The following is a 14885-nucleotide window of genomic DNA, read 5'->3' as shown; positions in this document are numbered from 1 at the left end:
CAAGAGAAGGGCCTCCTCTGAAGATCTCAAAACCCAGTCAGGTTCATATGAGGAAATACGGTCTTTCAGATAGCTTGGGCCTAAGCCATGTAAGGGCTTTATAGGTCATAACCAGCAGAAACAGAAAGGTAACTAGTGGAGCTTTTTCTAATAAGGGAGTTGTCTGCTCCCTGTAACCAGCCCCAGTAAGCACTCTGGCTGCAGCTCTTTGAGCCAGTTGAAGTTTATGAGTGCTTTTCAAAGGAAGCCCCATGTAGAGCACGTTGCAGGGGCCATTGCTTTACTAGTCTTAAACATCATTGGTTGTGCTATATAACCTGTGAAGAATGCAAAGTTAAAGCTTTGGCAGAGTTGGACTTAAGTGCATGTCTGATTTTATCAGGTGGGATAGAAATTGCAAGCTTGAAGAACTCTCGAAGGAAGGGCCTTTTGTTATAGGAGTCACCCTCTCTGGCAATCCGTCCGTCAGCATGTGCATTTAGTGAGCTTCAAGGACACAGTGCAGGCTTTTGTGCTCCTTTATGTGGGACCACGGCCAGGGGCTTTAGTCCCATCAATGAGTGTATGGGTGGGTAGTGGCTGTGCTGGAAAGAGGGGAGTTGTTTGGCCCATGGCAGCTGCTGTCTTTAGCTCATTTTGATTCCTGGAAAAAATCCCAGGCAGCACAGTGCAAGGAGCAGCAACTATAAACTCTATTAAAAGAAAGGGGGGGAAAACCTGAGTAAGTGGAAATGTACTTTATCTAGAAGCTGAACCACATATTTCAGTTTCTAGGGTTAAATGAGGTATAATGTCAGCTGTCTAAAGGTTTATTTGCTAATAGAATTTTCTATATGGATTGACTGAACCTCCAAGAAAATGTAATTTGGAATCTCACCCCCCCCTCCCTATTATCCAATATATATTACTCTTCCAATTTCTTAATTTACCTAGATTTTTATGCAGGGAGGTGGCATGGGCACAGATATTTTGGATTTACAAATCATTTTATAGATACTTTTTGCTCCTTAAAAGGGTCCCCCAAGTGGCTCCCATACATAATATGAATAACAGCTGTACTAAAGATGCTGAAAAGCATACTAATAACTAAATGAATCCAAAGATAGCCTGAGACTGGCCCTTGCCTTAAGCCTGTGGTGCAGTAGTGGCAGCAGCAGTGATCCTTCCTACAATGCCAGGAATATGCACCATACATTTAAAGCACCCCCTGAATCCTGGGACCTGTAGTTTATTCCTCACAGATCTGCAAGTCTGAGCACCCTTAACAAACTACAGTTCTCAGGATTCTTGGGGAAGGGATGTGGCTTAAATGTATGGTGTGTGCACAGCCCATGTGAGAAGAGTATTTTTCCTATGCTCGGGGGTGAGTCCCTGAGTGAACTCCTGCTGCATGGTCATGGGATTCCCATGTCACCTGACTGCATGGGAAGAAATGGCACTGCTGCAACTCCTACGGTGACAGAGTAATGCAAGAGAAGCCAGCCCTGGTGCCACCCTGAGTAATCCATTCACACACCCATCAGCTGATTATTTTGCTCAATTTTGCATATCTTTCTGCATTCCAGGAGCAGAACCTACCAAAATGTATTCTACAGCAAAAGATCAATCAAACATATAATCAGAGTTGGAAGGGACACCAAGGGTCATCTAGTCCAAAGCCTGCACTACACATTTCTGTAATCAAGGCACAAATGATAACCCCTCTTACCTTTGGATTAGTGTTTATATGGATTAAAGCCTGCATTTTGCTAGTGCAACAAGAGCTAGGTTGTCCACCTAGTAAAACTAATTCATATTAATGTCTACTTTAATGTCTTAAGGCATTCAATTTTAATAGTGACCTATCAATACATATTTCATTGCTTTGCATGGCTTCAAAGAATCACAGTCACTATACTTTGTTAAGGGTACTGGGAATTGTAGCTCCATGACAGGGAAACTACAAGTCCCAGGATTCTTTCAGGAAACTAATGTGTTTTAAATGTACATTGGATGTGCTTTAAATGTTTGATGTGGATCTTCCCTTAGTAATTTTAATTACATATTCAGTTAAAAATGTATAAAACAACGGATTACTAAAAGTTGTAAAGCAAATTACAAATGGCAGCTGTGTGATTCCCAACACAACTTCTAACATTTCTTTACATTTGCTGTGGGTTTTTTTTTATAACTCTCATGTCCATGCCTAAACAAAATTCAAATGACTAAGCAATGCAGTATGTTTCTGCTGTTCAACTCCTTCAGAACTGTAAATGCAAACACTTAGCAGAAATCAGTGGTTCCAGTCTCAGTTTTCCCCCACTGCATGTTGCAAAAACTTTACTCACTTTTTCCTTATAACTGCTTCTTATTAATAGATGGTACGTGGAAGCTAATGCCCACATTGGTTGTTATCAGCAACTGAATACAAAATGCTACCTAAGCAGCAAATAGACTTTTTACCCATATTTACGAACTCTCAAGGTGCCCATGAACTGGGTCAAACAGCTTTCCATCTTTGGCTATTATGAAAAATTATGAATTGTTTATGTGATTCAAGGTACTCACCAAGAGCTCATCCAGACTTCTGTTTGTCCCTTGATTTCTAGTCACAGGTCTGAGAAGTTCTTCTTTTGTCTTGCCACTTTTCCTGGGAAAACAAATGCCAATCAGGTTTTCTAGGGATTGACATTTGTTCCAATTCAGCAGTAAAGAGCAGGTATTCCTGGGGAAAGCGGCAGGAAAAAACTAAAATCTATCAGACCCATGACTACAAAACAAGGGAGACACGGAAGAAATCATGGAACAAACATAAGTGTGGATGAGCCAGCACAAGACATAAGAAACTGTCATAAATGTGTACTTTAGGTTATACAGAAACAAAATTAAATGTCTGGAACTGAATTCTCCTTTGCTCAGCTAACTTGCCTTCAGTCCAAAATTTCCAGGGCAGTTTATATTAAGGACAGTTTAGATTTGGGGGAGGCTGCTTATCAGAATATGTACACACACACACACATGGTTTGCATGTATTCAATCTGCTAAATTCAATCTGCCTTCTTAACAGTAATTAAAGCATTAATAGGATTGCTCAGTAGATTAATTCATTAAGTTTAGATTTAGAAGGTAGAGTCTTAGCCAGATCTTAATCAGATTTGTCACCACCGTGCTTAAGATAGTTTCCCAAATAATACATTGTTTGTATGTCAAATACCGGTAATCTTAATTGTAACATAGTTTTTATTCATTTCCATCTTTAAACTGTTTAACATGGTTGCATTGAGATATATCTTTGTCTATATTAGAGCATATGTCATGCAACAATTACATAAAATTAAAAATAAAGCAATAATAAACACTCAGATAAACATTTCTGAATATATTAACAAACTTGTGTCAAAGTATATAGTTCAGTCAGTAGAGCATGAGACTCTTATTATCTAATACTATAAACAAATCAAAACCTTAAAAACTTCGCACAACATTACACACACACACACACACACACACACACACACTTCAGAATGCACAGGACAAGAGTCAAGGAATAACAGATAATCTGTTATAGTCACTAAATTCAAAGACTTCTAAGCAATTGGGTCTTTTTCTTATCAGTGCAATTGTCAGCGGGGGGACGACGACGATGACGACAAATGCAGCTCTACCTAGAGAGGGTTCCACACTGGGGGTGACATCTAAGAGAAGACCATATCTCTTGCCATTGTGAAACAGGCCATGAGCAGGGCCAACACCACTGCTTTTAGTGTATGAGCTGGCAGTATTGGAGAAGGTGATTCTGCAGTCATCTGTGGTTCAAACTATCCAATGCTTCAAATACTAACACCTTGAATAGAACCCAGTGCCTCACAGGTAACTAGTGCAATTCTTAAACAATTAGTGTTATAGTCCAACAGCTGAACAGCCACATTCTGCACTTGCAGCAGCATCCGGACCAGTTTCAAGGGCAGTTCCGTGTACAGTGCATTGCAGTAGCATAGTCACAAGGTTACCCAGGCATAGATTTCTGAAGTTAGACTATCCTGGTCCAAAAACAACCATGGCTTGCCATCCCAGCGTTGCCTGGGATGTTTCTGCACGGCATCTCCTAATTCCGATGGAACTGAGAGACACGGCCAAGTAGCATCAGCATACTGATGACACTGTGCTGCAAATCTTCAGATGACACCTCTCAGTGTCATCATACAGATGTTAAATATCATGGGGGAGAGAATGGAACCCGGTGGGATCCAGTAGCACAAGTGCTAGGGACCAAGCAGATGTTCGCGAATGCTATTTTCTAGTAGCAGTCCTACAGGAAAGAATGAAACAACTGTAACATGGTGTCCCTGACTCCCAATCCACAGAGCTGCGTCAGCAAGATATGGTATCATCTTCTCCCCAAAATGCAGTCTTCATTCTTCACCTTAATGTGCACATTCAAAATTGACTTTAGTTAAGCTGTTACATTTTACAGAGCTGGACAGCAGCTTCCCTACAAAGAGTCTAAGATAGACAGATAGATAGATAGATAGATAGATAGATAGATAGACACACACACACAAACTTATATTCCCATACTAACCCGCCTCTCCCAAAAAAAGCGGAGAGGGAGAGTAGGAGAGAGAGAGTGAGACAGGAAGAAAGAAAGAAAGAAAGAAAGAAAGAAAGAAAGAAAGAGAGAGAGAGAGAGAGAGAAAGGTGGAAGTTAATTTTGTCCATTCCTGTTAATATTTCTGTAAACGTTTTCTCATCTTTAGAATAGTTTTCTTGAAGCACAACAATCAATACTCTGGCTTTGTTTGTAGCTATTCTCTTTTAAATGCTTTTAATCACTGCGGCAAGAAAAAGTAAACAGCCGAGTGTTCAGCATCCCTCATCATCTCAGTAGCCTATTTTCTGCATGGGCAGCTTTGTCCTTTAGTTTCTTCAGCATAGAACCTAATCATGTCGTCCCTAATTGTAAGTGATACATACTCGTACATCTGTTTTCTCTGTAGAGCCTTTTAGAATTCTCTGAAGGGCACAGGAAGGATGTGGGCTCCTTTTTAGATTCAAATGAGGCAAATTAGCCTTACATTGGGTGCCACAAAGTAATGCCTATGTTACATTTAAGCGTGAGAAAGCGGAAGGAAACACACCACACACCATTCCTATGTAGGTTAGCAACTTTGCCAAAGTTCATTTTGCCTTCCCGCTCAAACTGATTTTAAAACCTCTGAGGTTTCTTCTTTCTTTCTTTCTTTCTTTCTTTCTTTCTTTCCTCCCTCAAGGTAAGGAACGGTTGCCAAAGAGACACAGAGGAGATTAAGAAAAAAGTGCAATAATTATGCAACAAAGAAAGTTAACTATCATTTCACCTGTAGATATTTTTACATGCATTTACACAGAACGTATTTAAATGCAGTGCTCTTGAAATAATTCCACACACTTGGGAATTGAATGGCATTTCATCTGTCCGTGTTGTGAACCCATGTGGTTTCACTTCAGCCCTGGTATTGCATCTCTGTAGGAAGCAAGGTACGGTAACTCCATTTGAGGATCTCTCCCTCATTACAGTTGATCAAGTATATGAAGACGAGCAGCAAAGTCAGTCCTCAGGGAATATGCAGGCGACCTTGGAACGGACAGCTCACGGAAGAACCCCGACCAGACCTAAGAGGAGGCGTGTAGTGGTGATAGGGGATTCCCTACTGAGGGGAACAGAAGCAGTGATCTGTGGGCCTGACAAGATGTCTCGGGAAGTGTGCTGTCTCCCCGGGGCTAAGATCCAAGATGTAACTGAACGACTGCAAGGAATCATAAAACCCACTGACAAATACCCCTTCCTCTTGGTTCATGTGGGAACCAATGACACTGCAAGCAATAGCCTCCAGAAGATCAAAAGAGACTACGAGGCTCTGGGCAGGAAATTGAAGCAATTAAATGCACAAATTGTCATCTCATCTGTCCTCCCAGTTGAACGACATAGCCCAGGGAGAGAGGGAAAAATAGTGGAATTGAACAGCTGGCTTCGCAAATGGTGTAAACAGGAACGGTTTGGATTCTTAGATCACGGACTGCAGTTTCTTGAAGATGGACTTCTGGCAAGCGATGGGCTGCACCTCACAACGGTTAGGAGGAATGTTTTTGCCAAAAATCTCAGAAACCTCATCAGGAGGGCTTTAAACTGACTAATGTGGGGGGAGGGAGACAGTGCTCCTGAAGTTAGGAGTCTATCAATTGATGAACATGATCATCCAAATGTCATATACCAAATGGAGCAAACAGCTCCATTTTCCTCCCACAGTGGTGGGAGGAAAAAATCCTTAAATAAGAGACACGGGGGAATGATTAATGGACTTCAATGTCTGTACACTAATGCGCAAAGCATGAGAAATAAACAAGATGAGCTTGAGCTCTTGGTACAGCAAACTAAATATGAAATAATAGGCATCACTGAAACCTGGTGGGATAAGTCCCACGATTGGAATATAATAATGGAGGGATACAATCTATTTCAGAGAAACAGACCAGACAAGAAAGGAGGAGGAGTGGCATTATATGTCAGGGATGTGTATACCTGTGAAGAGATCCAAGATTTAGAACCTCAAAGCCAAAGTGAGAGCATTTGGGTCAAAATTAAGGGAGAGAAGAATAACAGGGACCTCATTGTGGGAGTTTACTATAGATCCCCAAGCCAAACGGAGGACATAGATGATGCCTTCCTGGAACAGATGGCCAAGCATGCAAAAGGAAGAGAGATAGTAGTAATGGGGGGACTTCAATTACCCGGATATTTGTTGGATGTCAAACTCAGCCAAGAGCATAAGGTCAAACAGATTCCTCACTGGCCTTGCAGACAACTTCATTGTCCAGAAAGTGGGAGAAGCAACAAGAGGAACAGCCATTTTAGATCTGGTCCTAACCAATGTTGATGACCTGGTTAGTGGGGTAGAAGTGGAAGGATCATTAGGCACGAGTGATCATGATCTTCTGAAGTTTACTATACAGCGGAAAGGAGCAGCCAAGCATACTAGGACTCAATTTCTTGACTTTAAGAAAGCCGACTTCATAAAACTTAGGGAAGTGCTGGGTGAGATCCCATGGACAGAAATACTAAAAGGAAAGGGAGTTCATGATGGCTGGGAGTTTGTTAAGAGGGAGATAGTAAAAGCACAACTTCACGCAATACCAATGAGACGGAAACATGGAAGGTGCCTAAAGAAACCAGGGTGGCTATCTAAAGAACTTTTAACTGAGTTAAGATTAAAAAAGGATGTGTACAAAAAATGGAAAAGGGAGGAAACCACCAAAGAGGAATTCAAACAAATAGCCAGCACGTGTAGACACAAAGTCAGAAAAGCTAAAGCACAGAATGAACTCAGGCTTGCTAGAGAGGTTAAAGGCAACAAAAAAGGCTTTTATGGGTATGTTCGTAGCAAAAGGAAGAACAAAGAAACAGTGGGGTCACTCAGAGGAGAAGATGGTGAAATGCAAACAGGGGACACAGAAAGAGCTGAACTCCTCAATGCCTTCTTTGCCTCAGTCTTCTCCGATAAAGAAAACAATGCCCGACCTGAAGAATTTGGAGCAAATGATTCAGCAGAGGAAACACAGCCCAGAATAACTAAGGAGATAGTACAAGAATACTTGGCTAGTCTAGATGTATTCAAGTCTCCAGGGCCAGATGAACTGCATCCAAGAGTATTAAAAGAACTGGCAGATGTGATCTCAGAACCACTGGCAGTCATCTTTGAGAATTCCTGGAGAACAGGTGAAGTCCCGGCAGACTGGAGGAGGGCAAATGTTGTCCCTATTTTCAAAAAGGGGAAAAGAGAGGACCCAAATAATTACCGCCCAGTCAGTCTGACATCAATACCAGGGAAGATTCTGGAGCAGATCATTAAGCAAACAGTCTGTGAGCACCTAGAAAGGAATGCTGTGATCACCAATAGTCAGCATGGATTTCTGAAAAATAAGTCATGTCAGACTAACCTGATCTCGTTTTTTGACAGAATTACAAGCCTGGTAGATGAAGGGAACGCAGTGGATGTAGCCTACCTTGATTTCAGCAAGGCATTTGACAAGGTGCCCCATGATATTCTTGTAAAGAAGCTGGTAAAATGCGGTCTTGACTATGCTACCACTCAGTGGATTTGTAACTGGCTGACTGACCGAACCCAAAGGGTGCTCATCAATGGTTCCTCTTCATCCTGGAGAAGAGTGACTAGTGGGGTGCCACAGGGTTCTGTCTTGGGCCCGGTCTTATTCAACATCTTTATCAATGACTTGGATGATGGACTCAAGGGCATCCTGATCAAATTTGCAGATGACACCAAACTGGGAAGGGTGGCTAACACCCCACAGGACAGGATCACACTTCAAAACGACCTTGACAGATTAGAGAACTGGGCCAAAACAAACAAGATGAATTTTAACAGGGAGAAATGTAAAGTATTGCACTTGGGCAAAAAAAATATGAGAGGCACAAATACAAGATGGGTGACACCTGGCTTGAGAGCAGTACATGTGAAAAGGATCTAGGAGTCTTGGTTGACTACAAACATGACATGAGCCAACAGTGTGACGCGGCAGCTAAAAAAGCCAATGCAATTCTGGTCTGCATCAATAGGAGTATAGCTTCTAGATCAAGGGAAGTAATAGTGCCACTGTATTCTGCTCTGGTCAGACCTCACCTGGAGTACTGTGTCCAGTTCTGGGCACCACAGTTCAAGAAGGACACTGACAAACTGGAACGTGTCCAGAGGAGGGCAACCAAAATGGTCAAAGGCCTGGAAACGATGCCTTATGAGGAATGGCTAAGGGAGCTGGGCATGTTTAGCCTGGAGAAGAGGAGGTTAAGGGGTGATATGATAGCCATGTTCAAATATATAAAAGGATGTCACATAGAGGAGGGAGAAAGGTTGTTTTCTGCTGCTCCAGAGAAGCGGACACGGAGCAATGGATCCAAACTACAAGAAAGAAGATTCCACCTAAACATTAGGAAGAACTTCCTGACAGTAAGAGCTGTTCGACAGTGGAATTTGCTGCCAAGGAGTGTGGTGGAGTCTCCTTCTTTGGAGGTCTTTAAGCAGAGGCTTGACAACCATATGTCAGGAGTGCTCTGATGGTGTTTCCTGCTTGGCAGGGGGTTGGACTCGATGGCCCTTGTGGTCTCTTCCACCTTGTGGTCTATGATTCTATGATTCTATGATTCTAGGTTGGGAGAGGGTCACAGCCCAATGAACTACAAGATTCAGGGGTAAAATACATAATAACTGTATTTCACAAAGTCAGACAAATGGTGCATATCACCTGCTATTGTAAATCTTCAGTGGCAGGTTTGTCCCATGGCCTCAGGCAGAGATCATTTTCAGTCTTGCTACCAGAAATGGCCAGAACAGAAGATGAACCTTATACATGCAAAAGCACCCATCCCATTGAGGCGCTGCAGTGGATCTTGCTCTTCTCCCACACGTTGCTACAAAAATTGATTTTTTTAGTGACAATGGCCTGATTCGCATGCCACAGCAAGCCAAACCTTTGCATAGTATGACCACATGAGCCTGCAGGCTTCCAGACGAGAATGTGGTAATGGCAAATAATAAGCTTGAAAACCATAGTGCAAGCCTTTGATACAACTCATGATTAGTCTGGAGAGAGTGGTTTCAGACAACATGCCAAGCCATACCTTAATGCATGAGCACTAAGCTGCCACTGTGGTTGGTAACTGTGAGAAATGGATGCTGGACTAGATGGGCCTTTGCCCTGATCCAGCAGACTCTTCTTATGTTCATAGTAGTAGAATGAACAGGGAGGAGCACATTAGCTGAACCTCCTCTCCTGGAGTCTACACACCCACACATTCATGCTAAGCCATGATTTGGAAAACTACTCAAGAAATGGGATTTGGAGATAATTAAATTTGGAATTCCTGGGTACAATATATATTTTCCAGACCTTGTGATGAACATGCAATGCTTACTGAACACGCAACTGCTATGTAAAAGTATGCCATTCATTTGGTATAAGAAGAACTTGCTATTTAAAATGAAAGTGACTTTCTAATTTAGCGGGTTCAGATTACCAGGCACAGAGGCTGAGTCCAATTAATCAAATTTCAAGGCCAAGAGTTATCTGCTCTGTTTGTCTCCTCCTGTTTTCCCAAAGTAGAGCAAGTTTCAGTCACAAATTTTACACTAAATACTGGCACTTCCATATTACTATTGCCTTATACTGGCAGTTAGCAGAGGAGCACATATAGCCATGCTGTACCTCAGGCACAGCAGGATTTCTCAGAGCTCATTGTAAGTTTTTTAAAAAAAATAAATTTGAGAATTTCCCAACTTCAAAGCGTGAAATGCGATGACTGATAAAAGTGGTGAGGAGAAGAAATGAGTCTGAGGAGAACAGCACAGTTTCAGATTAAATGCAACTAGTCGTCCAAGCAAGTTAGAAAAAAATAAATCATGTGAAGTTAATAGGTATGTATCTTGGTAATTAAGCCTTAATTTAAAATTATCTTTCTTGAAATACTTCTTTAGGCAAGAACCCTTTAATTATGCCTACACACACACACACACACACACACACACACACACACGTCATAATAAAATGCCAGCCATATGATTTTCACATCCATTTAACTTTAACAATTATTTAAGAAAATGGGAATAGGAAAGGCATATATTGGTGCATACGATTTTCCAACAGGACTACAAAGGTCAGAGTGAGAGTAAGTGTAAACTTTCTCTTTCTCTGTGTGTACACAATGTATGCAAGGTTCTCTTCCCCCCAAAGTCAAAGGTTCCTCTCAGTGATTTGGGTTAGACAGAATCAGGGGTGAGGTGGCAGTTACTACCAAGTTAATTCCATTGAATAGGAGACATTCACTCATACAACTTTGGGGTGTGGGAGCCCCGAGTACCCAATGTTTGGTGTTAGAGTCAAGTTGTGTCCCACAACAATTGTATTCCATTTTCTTTGTGCCATTTGAACATGGCTCTCATTAAAAACTGATCTCTCCCAGCACAGGTAGTTTAACGGTGGTGAAGATGGCATGTGCGGGAGGTACAAATGGAGCAGAGACATGTGCCCAGGGGTTCAGAAGGAAAAGGAGATGGGGAACGTGAAACCATCAGGCCTCAACTCAAAGCCTGTCTCAGAAAGAAGGAGTGGGAAAACTGGAGAAAGGTAGTTAAGAAGCTGAGTACCACAGTGGAAGAGCAGGTAGTAGTAATATAATTTATTTTTACCCCGCCCATCTGGCTGGGTTTCTCCAGCCACTATGGGTGGCTCTCAACAGAATTAAAAGCACAATAAAACATCAAACATTAAAAACCTCCCTAAACAGGTAGGATCAATAATAGGTGCTGAGCAGAGAGAAAAATGGTAGTAAGAAATAAGCATGGTATGAGTGCATCTAAAGAACAATGTTTACGCAATTTAATCACATTTCAACTAGGAAGTGCCCGTATCCTACAATAACTCTAGGCATTCATTCTTTTTAACAATCAGTCCCTTAGCCCTAGTACACTTGTTTGTGAGGTACGATTTCCTGCTGTGTTCCATGATACAGTATAGTTATAACCCCCTATCCCTCTTCATTACCAACAGGCATTAACTACTCATTGCCCCATCTGTTGTGCATTCTACAATTTCCAGATTATTCAAGGATTCATATTCATGAATTTTGATTTCCCCTATAACCTTTAGAATAAGAACCAATCTATGTAATTAGCACATTAATTACAGCTTAATCACATGCTCAGTGATGACATGCACAATGACCTTAGCTCTTGAATTAAATACTTCATAATGCCTGTTCATAGCACCCCACATATAATCTCAATAGCTACTAGTTTATATTAAAGCAGTTTTCCTTTATGTTCCACATTCATGAGATAGTGCATACATGTACACAAGGCATAAGCAACAAACCTAATGTAGCAATACCAGCAAACTTAAAATGCTGATTTGCAAAGTGAATTGTATCCTAATAGCCAATAATGACATATAATCTATAATAAAATTTATAATATACTTTAAAATAGCCCCCCAATGATAAGCTTTTTCAAGGTGGGGATCAGAACCCCAAAATCACCACCTAATTAAAACCCCTAAGTACCACACACCTCATTTCAGGGAAAGGTTCTTATTGGAGAACATTCAGCACAGCCTTTTCTCATCAAAAGAATAGAGTTTTCAAAATTTGGAAACATTTTGGTAAGCAATACAACTTTTATTTTTAAAAGGTGTACTCAATTTTATCTTGAGAGAGGCAGATAACAACAACAGATATTGGTTCAGCTTTTGTGGCTGGAAGTAAACATTATTAAGTCAACTTGTGTAGGACAGGACAGCATGTATCTGAAACTGAGTGTAAATGGCTATCAGATTTTGAAGAGCTGGAATCACTGCATCAAGCTCATCAATTTTGTTAACAGTTAAACCAAATAGTTTTAATCAGAGTTTGAATAAATGTGCAATTACTTTTGGGGAAAGAAACTTTCATTTTTAAAACAAAATATTATCAAGGAACTAGAACAGAATCCAAATCAAGACAAAATATGAAAAAACAGAATGAATCACGTAACACGCAAACACACACTATTTTCTCAAAGCCGTTTGGGTTGTGAAAAGACTAGGAAAACCTGGTATGACCTTTTTCCAATGCCAGTGGCATTTAATTTAATTGATTATCTGCATATTCTGAGTAACAATCATGCTAATTACCCATGGGGTTTAAAGCAATCAAAGTACTGATGAGAAAACAGAGTGGCACATGTGTCTGCGTACAGGCAGCCTGTGTTTATATTTAAATGCAGATCCTCTATAGTACAGTTGTCTTGAACAGAGGAGCCATGTCTGCAGCTGTCACATCAGCTGACAAGGGATCATTACTGCTATTTACATACAGCTGACAATTAAATAAATTTCCTATGGAAGCAGAGCAAACATTGACACTTATGTGAAAAATACCTTTTTTCTGAAGGTATTTCACATTCTTGTGCACAGAAGAAAACAGTGCCAGCTCTGTAAAAGTTCATCTGCATACTTTGCTGTAAACCTGAAATAATTCAAAAATACTTTTAGAACACAGGTGATTGCACAAATTCAAGTTTTAGACTGGGATAGCTATTTTGCCTTCATTAAACCAATGGATTAATGAAATATGAGTTGAACCTCCTATAGTTTGGAAATAAACTGAAGGGTTGTGAATACACAGACACACACACAGACACACAAACACACACTAGAAATTTCTTTAGTTAGATCTTCCCAGATTACCAGGTTCTGATACCTGGTATTGATACCAGGTATCAATGCAAATAAAAAATATATATTACAAACTACACTTAAGCATCTGGACTGAATTCAAATATACCCTGAATACTACAAAGAAAATATACTTTGAGCATTTGAAGAGTCATAGTAAATGGATCTATTTATTCTGCATATAAGATTTTCTGTATTTCCTCATGCGTAGTTGTCTTCAAATCTAAATCAGTTTATATTCCACATGATAAACAGGATTATAACTGGAGAGCTAACACATAAAGCAAGAGGAGGGGTAGCCCTTCAGATGATGTTTAATTCCAACTTTCCTCATCCTTGACCAATAGCTATGCTGACTGGGGCTGATGGAGTCCAACAACATCTGGAGGAAGAAAGATTAGCCAACTTTGAGATAGATGAATGAGTTAGAGAAATTTGCTGGTTTAAACCTTGCTTTAGCAACAAGCTCAATTTACTAATTATAGAAACGTTTTTAACAGTGCAATGCTGTTCAGTAGTATGCACCACTGAGTTCAATGGGGCCTACTCCCAGAGAAGTGTGTACAGTTCTGCTGCTCCTAAATAGTTGCTGCAGGAGGCCCCATCTAGATGGAAATTGGGGGAGGTTTTTTTACTCCTTTGCCCCTGCAATATGAGAATAACAACACCAATCTACTTTAGTGGGCTGTTCCTAAGATAATGTGAGCTGCTTTTTACATTTGGAAAGTACAATATGCTTCTCAAGTTCTATACAACAAAATGGCTCTAACAGTGCAATCCTAACTATAGAAAGTATGTAAATTACATGAGTTACGCTAGTGTAAGATACCCCATCCCAAACTTCATTCAGGAGAAGTTTGACTGACACTACCATTTGCCAGCTGAATTCGGCTGGGTTACTAGATCACTTGTCCTAGCTGAAAGGGGTCTAGAATAGGTATGTCTTTCCTTACCCCACCCTGCACTGACCATGTCCCTTTTTGGGGCCTTTGGTCAGTATAAATTCTACCAGCTTAAATTCCACCAGCTGAGCTGAGCTGAGGGCCTTATTCTGGCACATCACCAGCTTAGCCAGGGTGAAGGACTTCTACTGGTGTAGCCCCAGCTAAGCCAGGAAGACCTAGGATCCACTGAATCCCAGCTCCCTTATCCTGGCAGATCGTGTGTTTGAATTGCACTGTTAGTTATTTCCTGAAACGAAGAAGGGATAAAGTTTCAGGCTTAGGTGCACCTTCCCCTGCTCTTCATTCCCCCTTCCACTCCACTTGAGTAGAAAGCAATCCAGCCCCAATACTGTGCCTCTCCAGATTTGCCTCTCCAGTGGTACCTCGGGTTACATATGCTTCAGGTTACATACACTTCAGGTTACAGACTCCGCTAACCCAGAAATATTACCTTGGGTAATCGTGCTCTGGCGGCGGCGTGGCAGCAGTGGGAGGCCCCATTAGCTAAAGTGGTGCTTCAGGTTAAGAACAGTTTCAGGTTAAGAACGGACCTCTGGAACGAATTAAGTACGTAACCAGAGGTACCACTGTAAGGTGGTAGGTAGATATATTGAAATATATGGTGCAGCAGCCCCTAAGTCACATCACACTAGTATTGGAAATACTAATCAAAACAAGGGTGGAAAAAAGGGAGTACAGCTAAAA

General features: G+C 41.0%; 1 protein-coding gene across 11 annotated transcripts in view; it reads right to left on the bottom strand.

The window, feature by feature from the left end:
• The window catches only part of FYN (FYN proto-oncogene, Src family tyrosine kinase), a 114231-nt gene that overhangs the window by 41444 nt on the left and 57902 nt on the right, over positions 1 to 14885 (bottom strand). For 3 of the 11 annotated variants that reach the window (XM_079971683.1, XM_079971681.1, XM_079971686.1), the window contains one exon: positions 2548 to 2629. The exons of 6 other annotated variants lie outside the window; for them this stretch is intronic. The gene's annotated coding sequence lies outside the window, so the exon portion shown is untranslated. Of the gene's footprint in view, positions 1 to 2547; positions 2705 to 12939; positions 13028 to 14885 lie in introns of all 11 variants that reach the window. 2 more of the 11 variants (XM_079971685.1, XM_079971682.1) reach the window with 2 other exon arrangements.

This window comes from Podarcis cretensis, assembly GCF_951804945.1.
Source record: "Podarcis cretensis genome assembly, chromosome: 3".
In the NCBI taxonomy this organism is placed as follows: Eukaryota; Metazoa; Chordata; class Lepidosauria; order Squamata; family Lacertidae; genus Podarcis; species Podarcis cretensis.
Note: the sequence above shows the minus strand (reverse complement) of the source record. Positions and strands in the feature narration are given on the sequence as shown.